The sequence below is a fragment of the Helicoverpa zea genome, chromosome 17 (assembly GCF_022581195.2).
Source record: "Helicoverpa zea isolate HzStark_Cry1AcR chromosome 17, ilHelZeax1.1, whole genome shotgun sequence".
NCBI lineage: Eukaryota > Metazoa > Arthropoda > Insecta > Lepidoptera > Noctuidae > Helicoverpa > Helicoverpa zea.
Genome location: NC_061468.1, coordinates 9,869,154 through 9,891,862, shown reverse-complemented (window position 1 = coordinate 9,891,862; position 22,709 = coordinate 9,869,154). Strand labels below are relative to the sequence as shown.

Sequence of the window (22,709 nt, the reverse complement as noted above, 5' to 3'; positions counted from 1 at the left end):
TTAATTAAGAATGTACTTATACCATGGAAAACAAAATCACTAGCGGAGGTGCCATAACGGAAAATCTCCTTAAAAAGCAGTGCGCTAAAATGAAGGTGTGCGGGAGACGAGGAACATTACTGTCTTCGCCCTTATACACCTTCTTAGGACCCGACCATTTTTTGTAATACCAAAAATAGATGACAGATGTCTCAAAGCACCCGAACGACTCGTTAGCTCACTCATAACTGATCGTTTTAGTCATGACAATATATTTAACCTAGAAGAAGGCGCCTGAACTAGCTGCATTATGGCATCTTCCCTCCTTCCTTATTCCATGTACACATATCATGTTCATGACTAATGCTCGGCGGATATTTATTAAATTATTCAGTCACCACATAAAACCAGCAATGGATTAGTATATACGCGATAATCACGCTCAACACAGTACTTTGCTACCGAAACAGGCATTCATGAAATAGTTATAAGATGGCGTTACTCCCCTTTGAATTAAGTCCCATTTATACTGGATGGGGTGGGGTGCCTGTGTTAGCGGGTCGTTAGGTTAAATAATAAATTGATTAGGCAAACTTTTGGTGCAGGTGAACCCTCGTTTTGTATGCAAGACTGAGCTAAATATAAAAGAGCTTTGCTTCCGCCAGCGGTTTTATCTGTGAGGGTATCATTTTGTGTAATCGGATTAAAAGTAGCTAATAGCCTTCCTTGATAAATGGGCTATGAAACACTGAAATATTTTATTAATAAATTATTGAAATTACCGCGTTTGATCAAACCGACAAACACATAAGCTTCCTTACATTAGTACCTTTAGATTTGGTAAGTATCACTTGTATCTAGTAATTTTAGTTTTGATTAAATGTAAAATTTAAAGTGTTTGATTTAAAAGGATCTGCGAAAAACTAAAAATATGTTAAACAAGCAATATTTGTTAAGCAGTGAGAGAAACGAAGAATATGATCAAATACCGACCGATTTAAAATTAAATTATCAGTATTCAATATTTTAACGCTGAGTTGAAAACCTTTTTGCCGCATGAGTAATGAAAATATTTGTTATAAATAAAATATCAGTCTTCCAATAGTCACTACCACAATGGTTATTAATTAAAACAAAAAAGTGCGGAAATCCATTATGGAAAACAAAAGACCTATTAATACATTTTTCATTCTCGTCACACGTGACAGCTGTATTCAAACAAAATATTCTCGGAAAATCACATGGATGAATATAATTTCTATAAAATATTAAATAAATAGTTAAAAACCAACATCTCCTCGTTTATGTGTCATACATTATAGATAGATAGGTATTCTTTATTAGGTACACCAATTTTACATTTTTGATCTTAAACTAGTTAAAGTAGGTGACATAATGGGTTATATGTTATTCGGATGCGCGAAGTAGTTTGCACGGGATGCTGAATTGAATTTAGCACAGGTAATTAGTAAGGTAACTACTACAATATTTACTGCCACACTCAGAGTCGTTTAATGGTTACTTAAGTCACTCCTTAGTGACGAAATGTCATACAAATCCTTCACTAAGGAATGGCTTAAGTAACCATTAAATGTCTCTGAGTGGGGAGGTTAATAATAAAGCAATTTACATAAAACACCCGCTGCAACTGTGACCACACACTGACCTAAAGTACGTGTACAGCAAGAGAATTAATCATTCGTTAATGTTATCCATGTTTTGGTGCTCCAAGTTTCAGTCACTCAGTCACATACGAAAGTGCCACGTCAGTGTATATGTTTACAGGGTGGGTTCATAGACAATCAATGATAATTATTTTAAAGCAAACAAATGCGTTGTGTTAATATTAAGACAATTTGAAACTTAAAATACTTTGTTGCCAACTGCTATTTCGTGGCAACATTTTCTTTGCCCGTAAAATACTTATGTTAATATAAAATCCTACTTATATTATAAATGTGAAAGTTTGTGAGTATGTATGGATCACAAACAATCACGCAAAAACGGCTGGACCGATTTGATTGAAATTTGGTATGTAGATAGGTGATACTCTGGATTAACACATAGGCTACATTTTGTCAACACACCACGCGGGCGAAGCCGCTGGCGGAAGCTAGTATTATATAGTTATGCATGTGTATAAAAAATATATAAGAAAAATTGCTTAATATAAGAAACATTAACAGCTTACAAAAAATCCTTGTTAGATCATAGATTGAAATATTTATTTAATAAACAACCCTGACTAACTAGTTACCACCCTGCGACTACGGGCCCGAAGTAGTGGATACAAAAAAAAAACTATAAACTAAAACCCGCTGTCACTGCAACCGCACGTTGAACTATGTTCGGCACATAGCTCCAGAATTAATCATTCGTTAATGGTGTCCGTGTTTCACGGCGAACACCTGTGTTCTAACCGGTTGCTGCAACTGCTACCGTAACGTATATCGTAACGTGTACTGTAACTTGTTACGTAAGGGTCGGTTCATACAGACCGGCTTGGAGCATCGGCGCGCATTTTTCTTTTCACACAGACCGAAACCGGTCTAACCAAGTGGTATTGGGTTGCCCGGGTAACTGGGTTGAGGGGTTCAGATAGGGCAGTTGCTTCTTGTAAAGCACTGGTACTCAGGTACATCCGGTTAGACTGGAAGCCGAACCCAACATAGTTGGGACAAAGGCTTGGAGGATGATGATGACACAGACCGAAACCGATTGGCTGCATGAGCGAGAGCATGTAATTGGAGCCAACCGTCTGCAAGACCAAGAAAAAGTACGCAATCGGAGCCGGTCAGCTCCTCTTATTATTTCTCAACAAGCGCCTTCGAGCATTCTTAATGACAAAAGCAGTGCACATGCAAGAATAAACCTTACTTCAAATACTAAGTACTCGATTTTCAACGTGATAAGAATTTGCTCTCCTCTCCGAGCCGGTCTGTCTGAACGGACCCTAACGTATAACGTAACGTGGCTATATGTTACGGAGATAGTCTTGCTTTTGTTGTAAAGCTGTAAAAGTGTATGTTGATGTTGATATAACACATCAGTTCCTATTACGAGGTTAGTGTGCGACAAGTCATCATCTGATCTGCCAAGCCTTTTTACATGCAGCGACTGCCTACCTAACCATATAAAGCTGGCAACCCGATACTAAGTTATCAGAATTCAGGCTTTACCTATTTTGGATTAAGTCCGTCATAGTAGAATACAATTCGTTTTAAAATACAATATCCTCATTTATTCAACGCTGAAAACTGATACCCACCTAATTTAAAATTCCCGGAAAGCCATAATATCTATAGTTGAAAGCAACGTGTTATTACGAACGAAATAGCAACTAAATAACAGTTTTCAGTTTCCAATTACATTAAGGCTAAATTCCCGTACACGATTGGTGTCACCGTGATTTTCCACTTCGGTTCACGTGGAAAACTAATATTTATATGGTCTAATTACTTTGAGCATTAAGTCAACCGGACACGCCATGAACATTTTTATGCAAAAAGTTTGTTAATTTGCAGGGGGGGGTGAAGCAACGCGACGAATTGTGTGAGGTCACTAATGAATTTTCTGCATATCAAATACACGCATATACTAGAGATATGCATATAGGACTAAGTATTAGTGAGTTGCACTTTCGTATTTTTGGTTATGACAATGGCGACTCCGGTCAATTAAATGTTCTAAGCTTAAACACGACCTGCATAAAGTGTTTGTGTATGTATGATTTGTATCTGAAACTGAAAATGCATTCACGCTATCGGAAACATTGCAAATGTATTTGTAGTGTCCCGATCTTTTGACTGCTTCTTGATAGGTTTTTAGATTCTTACATAATATAGAGATTGCCTACATCTTTTCCGTTTACTGAATCTTTTAGTATAAAAAAACTGTGACGAGTGTGTCTGTTTTCTATTAGTAGATAATGTCTGTGATTCCTATGTGATCTTTGTGATATTTGCGTGATTTGTGTTAATAAATGTTTTTTTCTTTCATCTTTCTTGATCCAATGTTGATACCAAATAGTCAACGAGCCTGAAAATTAATATAGGCTAATCTTTTACTGGGTTACTAAAAGTGGTTCTCACAGGACGTGAGTGAACTTGCGGGGAACACCTAGTATTACCAAAATAGATGAATTTCAACCACAAATTATCCTTCACCTAAAGTCTAACAAATGTCCTTTCCATAACATAGCTAAGAGCTTTAGATTACCGCTCCACCGTCACTGAGACCGCACGGAGACGGCTTCTAAATTAATGATTCAATAATGATGTCTAGTTACCACACCTGGCTTCACAGAAACGTATTATATAGCCAATGATAACGTACGTACGATATTAATTAAGTGGATAATTTTGTTCAGATTTTATATGAGTTTTTTGTAGATTGAATAGTGGGTTGATTTAATTGAGAATTATCTGTTTATGATTTTATTGACAGAGTGAAAAATATAGTGGTTCAGTTTTTGATGTCTCGTATCGTTATCGTACCTTATTACACCGCAAATCGAGTGATCTCTTAGATTTATTTTAGGTTGATAAATCCATAATCCAGGAATGGATAAATTCTGAATAAAACTGGCTAATGATCATCAAAAAGTTCAAAATGTAGATTATAATACGAGCAAATTTTGTTACTCTCTCACAAAAAACTACTAAACCGATTTTGATTCAACTTGACAGCAATAACCTTAAACAAACAGAATAACTTATAGGCTACTTTTCATTCGCTTTCACAATGTAAGTACCCCTAGGACGCTTGTAACAGCTACTAAAATTATAGTCCTAACTACAAGCAAACGTCTAGCTCCCACTTCACCATAAAACAGTCATCATTCCACGTTATTACGAGACAGTATTTCTCATTACAGTTAACACTTTTGTCCCCAAGTACTAAGTGTAAGCGTAAACCCTTTTGTTGGAGTCAGACGGGCGTTACGTAACACTTCAAAAGCTAGACGGTTTGAATAACTCTTGAGAGATGCTCAATAGAAGGGATGAGCCAACTGAAATGGAATCCTCGTAGGCTGACACACGAGTCTAGAACATTCCAGATGTATCTATACTGGACTGGCTAGATATTCGATTGGATGGAATTGAAGTTCAAAAATGGAATTGAGATATTCTTTATTTAAAATGAGATTGTATTTACATTATGGTCTCTGCACACAGCGGGCGCGACGCGGCGGGACGGGACGGCGACGCGACACAATGTACTAGATCGTCGCGTCACGTCGCGTCGAGCGGGATGGCTCTGTGTGGCGTCGTCCGTAATATCTAGTACATTACAACTGCTCAGTGTCGCGTCGCCGTGTCGCCCGCTGTGTGCAGAGACCTTTATTGGAATAAAGAATGATATAAGATTGTCACGTTCTTACACACTACAATTATATTTTTTTTATAGGAACCTGTTCAGTTGTGATTAAATACATGGTTCCTTGGTTAAAAGTTAAGACATTCCAAAACAATCTTTAAGTTTGTTAGAAGGACTACGTCGAAGTCTAATAGAAAGGTATTTGGTAGTTGAGGCAATGATAATAATATTTGAAGTACAGCCAGGTCATTAACACAGCCCTGTGTACTTAGTCGTAATTGCAATCGCAACCATCACGTTATTAATAATAATATTGCATGACTGTTCATTAGGTTCCACTTATACAAACATACATAAAAACATGGTCTAATCAATGTCTAAAATAAATACTCGTAGAATTTCATCGAAAATATTTTATTTATTTATTTTTAGGCGTGTGACAAACTACGTCAAAATTATCGATTGTCTTTCTATTATCTCTATCTGAGGGCACGGCAGTGCCCCAGCCAAGACTCGAGCAAAGCGGGCACGGCCGTACCATCTTTTCTCGAAGCGTTTCGCGGCTATTTCAGCCCCCTGTATCTTCCATGTGAACAAAGCTAGGAGTTTAGGTTTTCGATGATCAAGAGTAAGTATTAGAACAAGCTCAGTCTCAAAATTACAAGACATTTGAATAAATAGTTTACGAGTTATGAGCGATCAAAGTTACACCATTTTGTCACTGACTCACTGACCGATCATCAAAAGTCTAAGGTACTTCTAGCAAACTTAGAACCTTCAAATTTGGCACCAAGATAGGTTATTAGCTACATATAAAGGGAAAATTATAAAAACCTTAAAACTTAATAAAAAAATAGGAAACAAATTTATATTTGCGGTTTTTCAAGAACATTGTGTATGAATTTTGACTGCATTGATAACTTTGTTATTTATTTATGTACAAAATGTTACTATTTGTTTTATTGTTACGTAGTGGTATATTGTTATTATGTATTAAATATACAACATATGAATAAAAAAGCTAGGTTTAAATGAAATGAGTAATGATAAAATCTTTCATATTAATGCAGTGCGATAAACACTGCATGCTCGCTCGATAGATGGCGTTGTCCTGGTCTAAATCGCGCTATGGTTTCGTTACATAGCTTAGTATAAGTAGTACTTTAAAAAAAAATCAAATAATTTAATGTGATAGCGTCATCTACCTCTGAAATAAATCTCTTTTATTCTAAAAGATATTTGATTAAAAAATTCGACAATTTCGAAATTTTTTAGGTTAAAAAAAATATTGTTTACGTGCTACTTTAGGTGTACATATTTAGTTTGTTATATATTTAGTTAGTTGCATGTAAGTTAATTTAATTTGTTATATACTTAGAGAAGAAAGAGACCTACAAAAAATAAATTAGATCCCACCAAAAACATTAAATGTAAAAAAAAGCCAATCCTCTACGCAATTCCTCCACCGTAAAAAGTTTTGAGATCGCATAGAAGCCAAGTCCTGTTCTACTTTATTTGTAATAATAAATCAATATTTTGTGACTATATCAATAGTTTTGTTCACATTACAATAATACTGTCTTGGCCATGAGCACAAGTTAAAAGTCGCTCCTTGTAATAATGTGTAAATACCATTGAATTGATAAATTCTATATCGACATGATTTTACGATTGGACTGATTATGGACTGATTGGAATTTGAGATCACCATGGACTAAACATGCGCCATAGTACATGTGCAGTTCATTGATGTTGGATGATACTGACTGTCGGTCATTTAGTAACAATTGAATAAATTAAAAGTATTTAATTCTGTGATATTAAACTTCATGTTTGACTTTCACCTCTCCAAGATATGCTGTATTATATTTGTAGTTTATTGTGCTCATGGCCAAGTCAATATTATTGTAAAGTGAACGAAACTATTGATATAGTCACAAAATATTGATTTATTATTACAAATAAAGTAGAACAGGACTTGGCTTCTATGCGATCTCAAAACTTTTTACGGTGGAGGAATTGCGTAGAGGATTGGCTTTTTTTTACATTTAATGTTTTTGGTGGGATAATAGACTTACGTCCATAATTTAAGACTGTTGAAATAATCATGAAAAAGCAGTAGAAAGCTTGGTTTTTAGACTCCAAGTACTCTAATAAATTCTTTGTTTTTTTTTGTAAACCCGAGATAGACTGTTCTAAAAAAGTTATTCCAAGTAAAATTATTACTACCATTTTGGTAGTTTACGTTTCTCCATTACTCTGCTGATTGTTCAAAAATCTTATTAAAAAACCTCAACATTCAGAATTAATTTTTCAAATTGCGTTTCAACATTAAATATTCAAATTTAGAGTGAACGCGGCTAAAATGAACCACAGGCAATATCACCATTAATTTTATCCCCTAAATAACGACCATTCAAAACAAATAAACACGAATAACAAATATATTATTCACAGCGCAAAGCAATCGTCACTATAATTTGTTTTCTCTTTACCAAAGCGTTCCCAGCTGCCAAATATAAAAACTTTGGGCAAAACTTTTTGGATCAATAGAATATCTCTGGTGTTCAAAGTACGGGGGACCAACAGATTTGCTACAAACTTTTCTATATTCCCGTGAGCAGAAGTTTATGAAAAGTAAAATACTTTGCATGTAGTGTTTTGCAAGGGAGAAATATTCAAGTTTAGTGAATTAGTTGGTGTAGTTCCGGGTACTGGGATAGTTTGTGCGGCGAACTTAACGTGTGGTCGTCAATTCCGTACGCGGTCCGGATTATGTTTGACACGAGGATTCTCTAGTGGTTCCGAGTAAGATGTCAGCTTCGATTGACGTCGGGACTTTGTAGTCTTGTTTAGCTATACTCGTGTAGAATGAACTAGCTGACAGTATTGTCCGGTATCGGCAGTTGTCATTTGCAATTGGATTGGATGGATCTCAGGTAAGAAAAGGGAATATTTAATTTTGTATAGTGGTAATAAGAATTGCTTTTCTTGAAAAAAACTTTATCGTTCTTGTTTGTTTTTAATTAAGATATTATAGGGGTCAGTCGCCTCGAAGTAAGCCACGTGTAAATTGACGTTACTTTAGTTGTAATCAACCTTCAATGGTGTCAACACATTTTATCTTTGAAAGCATATTTCACACTACAACAAACAAACTTTATTACCCACACAAACACAGCCAACTAAAACACAAACAAAAAACGTAAAACTCAGCAATCATAAATCAACTTAGAAACAAGAGCCAAAGCCATTAAGCGAATTAAGTACCTACAAAGATGGGGTCGTATATAAAACCTTGCAGGCGTGATAAACTTTAATGCTGCTAATAATTTGTCTGGATATAAGAGACAGGAACGCAGTCCCCTGCATTTTGAAGCCACGCCAACAGTTGTTAAAGCCAAGAAGTCAGGAACTTCATATTCAACAGCCTTGTACATGCATTTTCTTCGACTATCTGTGTCCTATGTGAGGGAGATGTGTGAACATGCAGAATGGAAAGCGGAACAGATCATTAGCATGGTGAGAGTGTTGGTTTCTGCTGTAGTACTATTATTGAAATTGCATTTTCATGCATTTTTGGGAGTAAGGGTGAGCATGACATTTTTGTGTCACAATTACAATACCACAAAATAATTTTATAGATGTACATCAACACAAAATGAATTGGCAGTTTTAATGATCTTTACAAAATAGTTATTAAACTATTCTCTTTTTTATTATAATATACAAAAATATGTGGTATTGCATCTAAAAAGTATTTCCGAATGAAAATCGCATGCAACACGATTTCAATCTCGTCAAATTTCGCAACACACTTAGAAGCACTCAGGCAGCATTAGCATGTGATATTTCAACATCGCATTCACAGCTCACGTGGGACGGCGGCTTAGCGAAGCAATTCTGCTAATGTAGGCTTTAGCTCCACAATCTAGTTACAATGTTCTATTGTGATGTTCTAGAACCTTCGATGTCAGATGATTATGATATTCGAAGCACTCTGTCTGTTAAACTAAGATGATTTATGATATAAACGTCTGTATCTATATAATGGAACTGTATACATATATTAATATGATGGACAGCAATTAGTGGTAGACAGTTTGGTGCAACTGGTATGAATTTAGTTTGTATATCAATTTAGTTGATTGACACTCATTGACGTCTCAATTTAAGGTTATTTTGGAAGTCTAACAATTTGTGTGTAAAACACTAAATATAATAAACAACAAAATGATTTTTTGAGCTTTTATTTTCCATATCTTAATAGATAATTGTATGTTTATTCTTGAAGGCTTCTCTATTTGTGTTCAGCCATTCGCATCAAGTTGGTAATAACTAGGTAAGCTTTATGAATCTTGTTTTTATTCGCAGTTTTTAGAGCATTATAATGATGATGTAAATTGCAAGTTACAATGAGCTTGAGTACACAAACCATGACCTACGACACTAATATCTTAATAACGATGAAGTTATGTGACTTCAATAACTTTAAATTATGATATAATACTCGTATATTTATATAATATATACTAATATTAAGCTTGTAAGAGTTTGTTTGTAAGAATACGTTAATCCCAAATTAGCTGCAATTTGGAAAATTCATTCGGTATTAGAAAGCCCACTTAACAAGGAAGACTATAGGCTGCTTTTTATTCGAGTGTGTAAAGTAGTTTCCACCAGACGTAAGTGGAACCGCTAGCAGAAGTTAGTATTAAATAACATTTAACCCAAAGCAGCCCATTACGGTAATATTACAAAAAAAAAAATAAGGTAACATGAAAATATTTTTTTAACTTAATATAACTTTTATAGGCTACAGCAGATAGAGTTAGTCGTACGTATCATTAACTTTGTATCCTCGACATACGAGATCAATATCAAGAATCCCAAGTAGGGTTGTCCAAAGTTCCCCTCTTCACCCTTTTGTTTTTTTTACTGAACACAATTCTATAAAAAAAATATGATCCAAAACTATGAATGTTTACGTAGATTTTTTGAACATATTAATGCCAGGAAATAATGGGAATATTTACATAACTTTTCTTTGATATAAAATTGCTTTGTATGTATTATTTCCATTTAATTTTATCCATTGTCTTTAGCAGATTGTGGAACGAACATTTCTCGGTAAAACCGCAAAGAATAATTCTAGTAAGTACACAAAAAGTGTATAATGTATTATAATTTTTAACGATAATACTCAAAGCATCCAATATGAAAACCTTTTGTATTTTATTTGTTAAGTAAAGCACTACCCGAAATTATACTTGGCAACATTATATCGATGAAAAGAGAGATGTGAAATGCTTTTAAGTAAAGAAATATATCTACGTTTAAGTGATTGAAAATAAAAATATTTTTATATGAAAATTGTTATTGTATAATATACACACTTATCCTCTCGAGTGGTCCGTATAATGTACGAAAAAATAAATACATAACCAAATTCAATATCTACGCTAGCTTAAAAGTATTTTGTTACTTTCTTAACAATTTGTTATTTATTTTTGAATACGTACAGTGACACAGGGATACAAAATTAAAGATTTCATATGTGGTAACACTTCAACATCTACTTGGTTCTCAACAGACTTGAAACTGCGAGGAACAGTTAGTAATGAAAAATTTTGATTAATCACTAAAAGAACTTGCTCATAATTATGCTAAAAGTAAGGCGTGTCTCACGTGTCGTTTTGTCACCGTAACTACAGCGAATGCAAAAGCTGTTCCACGCTCATTTAATATTTTAATTTCATTCATAATTGGATTTTTAAAAACTTAATGAACCACTCTTCAACCAGAGACAGAATTACATTACTTAGAGGAAAATTGGTCCACTTAAACCTCGTCATTTAAATAAATAAATAAATAATGCCGGGACACCTTTTCACACACGGTCGGTTAGCCCCATGGTAAGTTATTAATTAACTTCTGTTATGGGTGCTAACACAACTGATAAACTACATATAGCTACATATATACATATTTATAAATACATATTATAACACCCAGACCACGGCCAACAAGCATGCTCATCACACAAATGTCGACCGAGCCGGGAATCGAACCCGGGACCTCAGGTTCGGCAGTCCGGCATGGTGACCATTGCGCCATCGAGGCCGTCATTTAAAACGAGCTCGTGAAAAATGAGGCACGATATAATTTCAACAAAGTATTCCCACTAACATTTTTATTTTCGATACGAAAACTATTTCGTCCGTTAGTTAACAGTTCACCCCAAACTAGAAAAATGGCCCCAATAAAATTTCTTTCAGCAATTCTATTGAATTTTTAAAGTGCTCCCGCGTCCTATGTGGCGGCTTTTATGTATGACTACGCAACCCTAATCCTGTCTAAAAAACGGGGAAATTGAGATATAAAACTGTGAGATAAAGGGCCTACTTGACAACGGACGCCCGAGGGCAGAAGCCGCTGTTTTTCAACAATTTAAAATGTTTTCGTAAAAGTTTCGGTATTTAATTTATGGGGTACTCCCGTAAAAGGTAGCGTAGCTATTTTTTTCGATGTAACAGGGTGAATTTTTAACTGGTTTTCACACGGTTTTTTCTCAAGGGATGAGAATTTTTTCGGTGTTGGAGGGCTGTGAAATTTTAGGAGATCATTTTAGATAACCACCTCATTGGCACGGTGAACGAGCCACTCCACGATACTCGCCGAAAATATACACACAATTCTCTATGAGAAGCGACGTTGCATAAACTCTTTCGATTTTCAAATCACAAACAACAGTCGACCGTTTACTTTACGTCACGTCTCCCGTGATTAATTCATCTGCGGCACAGATATGCAGATAGATAACTGTTTACACTAGAATGGAGTACACCGTTCACCTGTAAATATACACTGGGAACACTGTCAGTTTAGCCCACTTCCCCCAATCAGGGTTGCGAAGCGACTGACCATGGTAGACTGTGGACTATTGTAGCAATTATATTGGAATAGTGCCAGTTTCCGAAGGGCTAAGTTAACCTGCTTCGAGCTGCACTGATGGTGTGCTGACCTAGATGTGCCAGGATGTGGGCTGTTACTTAAGTGTCGTTTACGAGTTGTGAACGTAATTGAGTTATGTAAATTATACAAGCTTCCTTAAGATATTTTGTTGATTCAGGTAGGAGTACCTATAAGTATGTATAGTATTTGTGGATACATTTTTTTATTGTGTACCTATCTCCAGAAAACTAAAAGTAAAAAATGTGATCACCCATCCATCCATCACCTTATTAGTAGGTACCAACTTCACTTTCAACCTTCAACGATATTTCTGCCATATCCTATCCAATAAAGTATACCTATTCCAAACTAAGTTATTTTGGTTACAATCGAAACTGGTAGCGCGTCACTAACACGCGTGGAGTTCACCGTGACAGGTGAAGCCGGTCATAGCAGGCACCGCTCCAATTTTTTCCATATACCGAGCATACCCACCCACTGTGCAAAGCCAGCTATACCTTCAGTTTTAGTTTATCTTTTTACGTGGCAACGCTTCTATTTTAGTGCTGGAAAATTTATTTGTTCTGGGAAAATAGTTTTCAAGCTTTTCATTTGTTTTTTTGGGTGTGATCGGTGATGTCCCCGTGAAATGTTGATGGGCGGGTCTGTTTATTTGAAATCCGTTTTATGACAGCCTTCTAGAGAAAAAAAGTTCAGAATCTATTATGCTGTTACAAATTAAATTGTTAATTTAAACAATAATCTGTATCTGTTTTCTGATCATCGCTGTTATGAATTTCATAAAACGATTTGGAGATTGAAATCAGGACGAAACTTTATGTGTCCAATCATATTTTCCTATACACAAGAATTAGAGCAGAAGTATTAGCAACGTAGATCCATTTATTATTTAGCTTTGGTCAGTCTAATGTTTCCATAAATCCAAAACAAATAAAAATACCTAACTCCAAATGCAACTTTGTATGTCGACCTGTCTGTCACGTCTCCTTTACTCGGAAAGCAGTAACGAAAACCCTATAAAATTGAAATGATGATTGAATGATCGCTTGCATTTATTGCAGCTTGCAGTTTGAGTCAATCAAAATTGAACTCGAATAAAAAGTATCCTGCGTTCTTTTCTGGATTTCTATCTACAAAAACTAAAAACCGAAAATACACCATTTAAAAATATTTTTCCCCAAAAGTTTGCTTTAGAACCACCGTTGAAAGCAAATATTATTCAGGTAGCAAAATATTATACTTTAGTGCTGAAAACGAGCGATGTACCTAGCTAATAATCCGAATAAGTAGACTAATAACCGTAACGTAGCCATAATAATATTTTATCAGGTTTCGTTCATAACGTATTAATCCCCCGTAACACCGACGTTAAATGTTATGGCCCATTAATTAGCGTCTATAACAGCATCAACGTAATTTGTTGTAATTTCAAAACACTTTTTAGGTAACAATCCACTTTTTGTTGGAGTTTGTAGATAAATTAAAGCAAGGGGTCGATTAATCACGATTAAAGCTGCGTTTTCCATGGAAGGTAAATCATCAGATTGGATAGATGACCATCAGTCACTAAGCACACTAAGAATATTATCTTGGCTGTAACATGAAAACTTTGACAGTGCTTAGAATCAGAAGTCAATAAGTCTGGCAAGAAGTCCAAAGACCACTTGACATGACAAACACTTTCGACACAGAGAAAACCAACCTCTAAAATGCTTGGCATAAAAATCAGACCTACTCAACAGGCATTCACAACCACTAAACAACCAAACCAAACACAAATAAAAACCCCATTCAAATAAACTGAACTACATACACAAACAAAAATACTTGTTCAAACCTCCCTAACAAAGCACACACGGTCAGACAGAATAGAGACCCACATTTAAATTTCAAATTCTCAATAAGTATATTGAAGTGTTGAAAATTCCACCGTATTCATCATTCGCGGTGAGGAACTCCAACAAATAGGGGAGTCAGTTTAAAAGCTTGGGGAGCTAGGATGTTGGCAGATAGTGGCATGGAGTAGATAAGTGCAGAAGATCTTGTTTGTGCGACGAATAATTTTGAGTTTGATGTAAAATTAGGTATATGGAGCGGTTCTTGTTCCTATAAATATTAATGTTATAAAGCTTAATACATAGTTTCATTGTAGGTTTGCTTGAACACGCTTATCTTAAGATCTACAGAATCGATTAGATGACAGCAATAGCAATAATTGAGAGTGCATTGAATTGTGTATCAAAAAATCATGTTCCATGACCATTAAGTTGTTTTTACGAAACACAAGGAAACGTGCAAAATAAAAATCTCAATCCGTAATCTAGACATCACTAGAATACTGTCGAGAAGACTAACAGTAGATACTTATGTATTTACAAATCCAAGAAACGTCACATCGATACCATCTATTGACCTACATTTGTTGTATCATTGTAACAAGCGGGTCTTCTGTCTCCATTCTATTCCGTGACGGCGTCCCAGTTATACAGACAATGTTCAAGCACCCTTAGTGGCGAGAAACGCGGTATATACCTCTACCTCTTTATTGAATTGTTCGTATGATTCTTAAAGGTATGAAATCTTGAGACTTTTTGAATTATTCACGGGTTTCCGCTACCTTTTTGAAATGAAATCTGCAGGTGAAATGGCTTCTGTGTTATCAGATTTTGACGTTTCAACTGAGGCGTGATGTGAATTGACAAGTTTTGAAAATGTAGCTTGGATTTTTGAAAAGTTACTGAAAAGAAGTTTCACACACCACATTTTTATATAAGAAACTATTATTACGAGTATTTTAGTGCATTTTGTTGCATTGAAATTTCGATCGTTATATTTCTTGCAAGTAATTGTAGGTTGCTCTCCAATAGTTCAGCAAGGCATGCATTGCTGTTTAATTCATCATTGAAGATTAATTAAAGGTTTTTAATATCTAGTAACCTTATGATGCATGCAAAATAATCCCCCTTGCACAGTACAATATTCAAAAAAAATGGGTCATAACAACCCAAGCACGACCTAATTACAAGGCACATCTCACACTACTTAGATATAAAGGCGTAACCACACAAACCGGAGAACAATTAAAATAAAACATCTGAGTTCCACAAGAATTTAAAACACAGGCTGCATGTAATTAATGTTGCTCCACAAATTGGCGACTCGATCCACAATGTGTGCCAGGGCTTAGGTCGGGGTGCGACTTACAGCGAACTGGAATGTTCTGGAATAAACTGGAATGTTCTGGATCGGCGAGAATGGAATCTCTGCGGGTTGCAGAAATATTAGAGAAGAGAATGGAATTTCCTTTAAGCTGTTAACTTTATTATGTTAAGGATTGTTGTGGCTTTTTATGTGCTTGATAAAATTAACTTTTTTATTCTACATCATACGGGCATTTAGGGTATGTTGGTAAAGACGCTACATCCTACATTAATATTATATCAGTACCCTTTTGGCAGCTGCATTTGGTTAAAGTGGAAGGTGACCCAAATACATTTGGGAAAAGCCTAGGCAGATGATTGGCATCAAAGAATGACCCAGCGGTTGAATAACATTGTCAAGTACTAGACTCAGTTATTCGTTTCGTTATAAAGTTTTATTGCGAAACTTCAGTTATAACAAGTTTTGTTTTTATGTTTACGTGTAAAAGTATCAAATTACCTATGTTGAGTCAATCAACATATTTTATACCTCTACAATATTTTATTCCAAAAAATAGTGACCAGTAATTTTTGTTTGCACTTTTGGCTTTACACGCTATAGGCTGATTGCGTCTTTCAAAACTAAGTTAAAAGTTTGTATGATTTCATTTAAATTTGTTCATTTTAGTAACGTTTTTGAAGACCTTTACATTGTAGAAAAACTTATTCCAACGAAATAAAAATAATCAAGTCAATTTTTGAAACCTTAACGGTTGGTTGGGGATTTGACTGACATTTAATAGTTTGCTTATCGTCAAATTTGAACGGTGCAACTTATCCTTATTAAATGATACGCTGTCATAAATTAGCAACACTATCAGGAGGATTTCAAACTAACTTGCTTAAACGAGACATTTTGCTATCAATTTTCCCAAAGGAAATTAAACGCCCTTTCTAAATTATTGTAGCCAACTCACTATGTTAGGTTATCCTACAAAAAGGTTTATTTTACATCCCCGCTGCCACTACAACCACGCACAACGCCTGTTGTGTAACAGATAGGAATTTAGGCCAAACGATGTAGCTTGGGATACGTTATTTATTCCGATTTACGTATAGAACACTAACCTTACAGTTGCAGCACTATTTCACTGTAAATGCCATTTGCTGTTACAGCCATTTTATCGTCCCACTGTTGGGCACAGGCCTCCTCTCACACGGAGAAGGATTGAGCATTAATCACCACGCTTGCTCAATGCGGGTTGGTGATTTCAGACTAAGTCCAGGTTTCCTCAACCTTTTTATCAGCCATTGCTGTCCAAGATATTAAGTATATATCAACATAGAAAAGTTGCATTGGTACTTGCCTGAACTGGAATCGAACCCAGACCCTCATACTCGAGGGTTGATTCTTTACCCACTAGGCCACCACGACTTCAAATAAAAAATGCCATTTAGAGCTTGGATAAACGTGTTGCACTAATGGTTTAGAGACAACTTTGTGTTAATTTTGTTGCGTTCGTTTTTTGGTACTATGTCGTTCGTTTTTTGGTCCTTTGTTACGGATCTAATTATTTTTGTTTGATAAAGTTTGTTAGGTATGTGCAGATTTCTTGCGTAAGATGAATTATTTCTTTTAAAATCATCAAATATTAATTTTCTGACTTTTTTGAGGATATGAAAAACTGAATGATGTTTTTGAAATATGACAGGTCCTTTTGAGCATTATAATTTAAGTTTTAAAATGTTTTCTTATTTATAATTGCCTGTCGAGGCTGCGGGAACATTAGAAATTACTACGGCACTGAAAGGGCTCCAAAAAAAATAAAAATTGGTTTTAGCCAGTAAAAGGTCTGACGCCGGACCCTGACACTGGTACCTCCCGCTGCACTCATAGCTAGAGGGATCATCTAATGATTTCCTAGCTCAAATAAAAAAATATATATTTTAACCTTCACTTTTATTCAAAACTAGCGGAAAAACCGAAAATGGTCGAGCTACAGAAACTCAGTACTCAAAACTGAACCATACATATTCCTACACAGCTGTAATATTTGTATTGGTCCCCGATACTTTGTTGGCTGTCCAATGTTTGTCCAACTGATTTGTTTGTGTACGTAGAAACTGAATACTGGACCATGACTCGATTTATTAACCCTGCTATTGATGTGAAACGGTAGATTTAGGCATGGCATAGGTTCGCCAACATACTCGCGTTCGCAGCGGAATTTTGTGGTCCGTTTGGCGGACCTATTTTGATATAGGTTCTTTTGTAGGTACTTTTGGTACCAATCATCATCTCCCGAGCCTTTTTCCAATATTTTTTTTTAAATTGATACCAATTTGGTGCCAATATTTTTCAAAATTGGTTGTAGCCATATTTGGTCCTTGTGAGTTGTTTTTATTGGTATCAATATTTTTCAAAATTGGTCTCCGAGCCACAAAATACTTAAACTGTTATTTTCAAAACCCGGACCAATCTAAACAAGCCATTGTAGGAATTAAAAAATAATAATTAATTAGTTGATTGGTGCCAAATAACATATTATTCAACTGATTTGTTTGTGTACGTAGAAACTGAATAGTCCAGCTATGACTCGATTTATTAACTGTGCAATTGACGTGAAACGGTAGGTTTAGGCATAGAATAGGTTCGTCAACATACTCTCGTTGGCGCGGAATTTTGTGGTCCCTTTGGCGGAGCTGTTTTTGATATTGGTGGTCCTTTTCAACTGTTTTTATTGGTGTCTACATTTTCAAAATCTAGCTTCAAGCATAGAGAATACCATGTTTGAAATCCTGGGCTAATTACTAAGGCCCATTTTCACCGACATCATAAATGTCCGTTTTTAGGGTTCCGTACCCAAAGGGTAAAACGGGAACCTATTGTTTTCGCTCCTCTGTCCGTCCGTCCGTCCATCCATACGTCTGTCACCAGGCTGTATCTCATGAACCGTGAATGTTAGAGAGCTGAAATTTTCACAGATTATGTATTTTTGTTGCTGCTATAACAACAAATACTGAAAATACTGAAAAAGAATTAAATAAATATTTTGGGGGGCTCTCATGCAACAAACGTGATTTTTTGTCTGTTTTATGAATAATGGTACGGAACCCTTCATGTGCGTGTCCGACTCGCACTTGGCCGGTTTTCTCCAAACAGTCGTTTTAAGAAAAACTGACGTTTATGTTTCCAGTGAATTTATAAATAACCTATTGTATTATTTGAGGTTCGATATAACATATATTCATTATATTCAAGCAACAAAAAGCGTGATAATTAAAACGAAATTACCTCTAAAACTTAAATAAAACACCATTTCCGATCACTATCGCTGCAATTAACCAAATACGTCAATCAATCATACTGTACACGCAATGATTAACAAAACAAGAGCATTTAATTTAGCTTCATCTATTTATAAACCGAATCAAAATATGTATCATTGTTTTATTAATTGACTGATTAAATTATCATAGCACATTGTGATCGGAACATTTCATTAAAATTATTAGCTTTGCAAAACATGAATATTTGAAATTGGATCTGATGCTTGGATTTTAGATTCAAATATGTTTGTTTCAATGTTATAACTTAAATTGTTTTAGCTATTATAGTTCATTAAATACAGTTGGGTTGTTGAGACAGGGTTGCTGAAGATGGGCAAACTGAGGAACCTTGGAGGAAGCCTTTTGTCCAGCAGTGGAAGTCTTTCGGACTTTCGGACGGATGGATAGACAGACAGACGGACTGTGAAGTCTTAGTAGTCGGGTCCCGTTTTACTCTTTAGGTACGGAACTCTAAAAAGATGGTAACTCAGCCGCATTGTCATACTAACCCCAACGTGATGAGCTATTCTGCTGACAAACCAATAACTTTACAATCTAACGGCCTTTCCCTATATTCTATCTGTAACTGTTAATTGGCTTATCAGAGATCGAAGTTTGACATTAGCCTCATACAAGTGACGTCAAACTCCTATCCCTAGTAGCAAATAGCAGATAGATATAAAATTGAGAGTGGCTGATTATCGGTAGTAATACAAACAATCGTCTCGCATCATTAATCAGTATATTCCACAATAATGAGAATGGTTAATACAGATTAAGGTAACCTCAAGGCTTAATTAATCGTCTCATTATAATTGTTATCTTAGCCTCACAGAATTAATGCTTGCGACATTAATCATGATCTTATTTACCAGTAATTGATGGCTATGCTGCAGAATTTATTTAACAGACTTGTAGATGGATTAAACCTTTTAAAAATGGTCATATAATCTTTATAACAATGATTAGATTAGAATCTTTAAAAGGCTTTGTGACTTTTAGCTCACGACTTCATGAAAATTCGAAATAGGTAGGTAACGATGATGAGATAAAAATCCTTATTTTGTTAATCTTTGATCTTACAATATAAACTAGCTTATCCCGAGCTCAGTGCGTTCGATCAAACTAAAAAAACTCTTCAGCTTTATAATAGGTGATATTAGTGGGTAAACAGTGAAACCTCTATCAAGCCTATCCGTTGATTTGGGATAAGACATTGGATTTTGACACAGCTAGGCATATACCGTCTTACCACAAAAACTTTTAAACGTCAGTTTAACACTTGTCTAAAAAAATGTCAGATTATGACGTTGAAATAATGTGTATAAGTTTAAGTTTTTGTAGTAAGACCAATATAATTTAATGGATCTCGGAACTCTAAAATAACGGATAGATTATAGCAATTCAGACAGGTAAATAATAGAAATTCTCATATGGACAGCAATTCTTAACCTTAGCTTCGGGGAAACCCATATGTCACTACCAAGACGCTCACTCACTTCCTTACATATCATATCATATCATATCATATCATTTATTGCATTCCATAATGTACATTTGGTGGAAAATATAAAATAATAGAGGTAGTCACAATTATGGACCCTGATGGGCACAGCAAAATAGTTAGAAGAGAGGAAGGCGTTTAATGTAATATAGTAGTATCACAGATTATATAATAGTTAGTAGTATGAAGTATAATATTTAAGTATTTATTTATATTATAATATTACGTATATTTTTGTGTAGCATAACTTCGTTTTATAGTTATTTTTATTTATACGTTGCTTTTATTTAATTTTAGGTTATTTTTTTATCGGTGATATACTCGTTGATTGAATAGTATGCTTTTTTTATTAAAATTTGTTTTATATAGTATGTTCGTGAACTTTGTGTCATATGCCTTATATTGGTTACAATTAGGGCATGCAATACCGGTTAACCGGTTTCGTTTTTACCGGTAAATCGCCCATTTTTGCGGGTTTTAAATTACCGGTAAAAATAATATGAAACCGGTAATTTACCGGTTTTTACGTTTTTCTGATAAAATATAGCAATTGTTCATTTAACTTCAAATCTTTGTTATGTAGCCTGAATATAATGTAATGTTGCATACATTACGTATTGTAAGAGTGTTATAGTTGCTGTTTTTTAGAAAAGTAAACTTGTGTGTCCTTAACTATCTCTAGGTTAGATACAAATCTTCTTTCTCATCTTAATTTATAAAATCTAAACAAATTGTATTCATTCAGTTATTCTGCTTTTCCTCATAGCTGTCAGCTCATACTAGGTACAAATGTAGCTAATGCTTATTTTACCTACTCTATGACCTTACTGAACAAGGGCTTTTACTTCACCACCATGCGGACTGCTCTGAGGTGGAGCACACAGTCCAGGTGTGCACTGCCTGGGAAGGGTACCGCCGTGTTGTCGTCGAGGCAATAGGCAGCGGCGACCTTTCGCGTCCTTCCCTGGTTCAAGCCATGGTCCGGAGCTAGACGGAATGGGAAGCCGTCGCCCCTTCTGCGAAGCAGTCATGCTCGAGAAGGAGACGGCGGAGCGACTGCGAGTAGCACCTCTCATCCCAGCCGCTGTAGTGGACCAGGAAGACACCACGGGCGCCAAGGGTCGAGAGACGACTCCCGGCCACCGTAGGCGTCGGTCTGTGGGCGGTGAGTTCGAGTGGCTCATCGTTCCACCGTCTGCATAGACAACAGACCCGTGTCAGCGGCGCGCGTTGTTCCACGGGTTCCTCAGGGAGATGTCAGCAAACCCAGTGGGGCCCAGCAGGGCCAAGGCCTGCCGGGGCCGCGGGATTGTTCGAAAGAGTTACCGCTACCCTGGTCCATAAAACGCCTACTAAAAAACATGGGTTTTAGACAGAAAGAGTCTGTCATTTGATGATTTACCATAAAAAAGGGCTTTCCCTTCAATGAAAAATATATTTTTTACGGTAATTCTTAGCTTTTATCCCGTCTTGTGACGGGGTCGGCTTTCCGTATCTTCCTTCTTCCACTTCGCTCTATCCTCCTGAATAGACATCTTCCTCTTCGAGTTCGCAGATTTTCATGTCATTCATTACGACACTCAACGACCACGGTTTCGGCCTGCCTTTGCGCCTTTGACCGGGTATTTTGAGATTGAGTATCACATTCACACTGCCGGTGTCCTCAGGTGTCACTCCTTTTTAATGTCCGTACCATCGCAGCCGTTTCTCTTGCATTTTGTCGGCGACATCGCGTACGGATGGTACTGACATGTTTTTTGTTACGGCCCACGACACAAAAAAACGTTTACCACCTTATACTTTGCATATTTATTTAGTTTTTGCTTTAAGACTACCCAATCTTATTGTTATAATATCACATTTTAAAAAAATTACAAAAATTACCGTTTTACCGGTTTACCGGTAAAAATATTTTTATTACCGAATTTTTACCGGTAATTTTTGTTTTACCGAAATTGCATGCCCTAGTTACAATCACAGACACCCATACATACACACATACTTAGGTACTATATATTTTGCTTATTATCATAATTAGCGCAACAAATCTAAATAGGTACTCGAATCGAGTACTATTGACTCAATAAATCGTTCGACATTGCTACAATCGATACTTATATGAAGTATTCGTACTTATCGGAAATGATTGAATATGACTTTATCAGTAATTCAGAACCAATAATATTTATTCGTAGTAGAAAATGACATAATATAAAGGATGATTTTGATGTAATTGTTTGTGCTAGTACACTGATAATAATCTGTAGCCTAAGAAGGATATAGGCTACATTTTATCCGGTGCGGAAAGTACCAACTACCCTTAAGATGAAAGTGGAACCATAGAAAACAGCTAGTGATTCTATATTTTCATATGGGAAACGAACCGTTCTGCTTTCTAAAAGGTGTAAGTAACTAAAATATGTATTTCAGTATTACTTGACCCATTTATCGAGGAAGGTATA

At 35.7% G+C, this 22,709-nt stretch overlaps 2 protein-coding genes across 2 annotated transcripts in view; one reads left to right on the top strand and one right to left on the bottom strand.

The window, feature by feature from the left end:
- LOC124638112 (hemicentin-2-like) overlaps nucleotides 1-22,709 on the top strand; it is a 289,572-nt gene that overhangs the window by 141,505 nt on the left and 125,358 nt on the right. The gene's annotated exons all lie outside the window — the stretch shown is intronic.
- Nucleotides 1-22,709, bottom strand: part of LOC124638109 (major myo-inositol transporter IolT-like) — a 35,426-nt gene that overhangs the window by 11,941 nt on the left and 776 nt on the right. The gene's annotated exons all lie outside the window — the stretch shown is intronic.